Raw genomic sequence first — 1,859 nt, 5'->3', positions numbered from 1 at the left:
CCCTGCCCAGCCCTGAGCCCGGGAGGCACCCAGTGAATTACTGCTGAGCGAGTGAACGAGTAGCTAAGGATACATGTGCTTTCGTGGAACCACGGGGGCCCTTCTCAGGATGGCCTAGGAGCCGTTCTGTGGGGAAGCGGGTTGTGTGTCGGATGGTCTGTGACATCCTCCTACACAAGGCCAGATTCTCCCTGGAGTCCAGCTTCCTGTGTCCGGTGCCAGGCAGCGAGATGGGCTGCTGGCAGCCCTGACCGCGCTGGACGTCAGCCCGTCCTTGGGCAATGGTGGCTTGGCATGGTGCAGTGGGAGCCTTAGATCTTCCCAAAAGCTGCCCTAGCCTCGGCCAAGACAGGAGATCGAAAGTAACCCAGTCCTGTTTTCGTGTCCCCTGTGAGTGGGCCAGCCCGCTCCTCGCCTTTCCGCTCAAACCGGGTTCCTCCTGGTTCTAGTTGTGCGACTTCAGGTTAGATGCGCAGCTCCCTGGACCCAGCCTCGGCTCTGTCTGTTAGGTGAGGGTAACGACGCCCACCTGCTGGATTGCGGTGGGAGTTGAACTCGTCTATTGAGAGCTCACTGTGAAGGTCCTTCCATGACATAGTACCTGTCCGACATACTAGTCCCTCGGAGGGAACAGCTGCCTCGGAAATAACCCAAACTAGTTGTAATGGATGGTTTCAATCTCATTTGTTTAAAAGCTTGCAGATGGTTGTGATACTCAAATACCTCTGTCCGAGAAGTTCCACTAAGTTCTGGAAGAATGCCACTTTGGGTGGATGGGCCAGCCCAGACCACTCCGTTAAGGCAGCATAACATGACCTTCTCCTACGGACGGAAAACGAGAAGAGTGAATCGGGAACACCTTTGCTCTGTGTGGGGCCTTTGCCCCCAACGCTCCTTCCCTCCCCTCCCCCCCATCCCAGTTATGTGATCAGCGCCCATTCTGTGCCTGACACTGACCACTCCTCTTCCTCTCTCGTCTTGGCCAGCTCCTGACCCCGGATTTCACCTGCTCTTCCTGGCTCGCATCCGTCCTCCGTCGCCGGCTTGGAATGTGGCCCTCTCCTTCACGAGGATTTGATTTCGACACAAACCCTTGGCCCTGGCCTTGCTGCTTCAGACTGAATCAGGTAGACGTCCCTCCTTAACCATGGGCTTCTGTGACCCAGACTTTGAGTCTGCTGGTTGGCGCTCTCCCATCTGGACCAGCACCAGCCCCTCCTGCAAGAGGCGAGGCCGCAGCAGCAGGTGGCGGGGACGGGCCCACACCGATGGCTGTGGGCCAGAACCTAAGATTTGACTGACCAGTGAGCGCACACAGGACAGAAGAGTTGAGTCTCGCATTGCCCTGAATTCGTGGGTAAAGCCGTATATTGAACTCACAGCATCCAACAACTTCCAATGAGTATTAGTCTGGTACTTTCCATTGGCTGCTCAGCTCTGTGCTAAGCCGGCCCAGATGTCACCTGCCGTTCACAGTGTCACAATCCCTCGCCCTCATTTTTGGCTTCCCACAGTCCTTTGTTCCCACCTGTCATTTTTGACTCATCCGTTCCTCGCCCATACCCTGACAGAGCCCATGTTCCATTACCAATGAAGAGCTGCCCGTTTCTCCCAAACGACTGTGAACTTCTTGAGGACAAGAGTTCTTTTTTGTGTCACTCTAGCCCATCGGAAGGCCAGGGGATCAGGAAATCTCTGGGGAATCCATCGTTCGTTCTTTAACTTATGAAAAACATGCTGGGCCCATTCTGTGGTGCCAGAGCCGGGCTCAGAGATGCAGCCGAGTCCCATCTCCGCCCTAGAGAAGCTCAGGCCTCGGCTGGGAGGTGGGTTTTAAGCAAAGATGGCAGAATTACTCC

The sequence above is a fragment of the Pteropus vampyrus genome, unplaced genomic scaffold (assembly GCF_000151845.1).
Source record: "Pteropus vampyrus isolate Shadow unplaced genomic scaffold, Pvam_2.0 Scaffold178, whole genome shotgun sequence".
Lineage (NCBI taxonomy): Eukaryota > Metazoa > Chordata > Mammalia > Chiroptera > Pteropodidae > Pteropus > Pteropus vampyrus.
Note: the sequence above shows the minus strand (reverse complement) of the source record.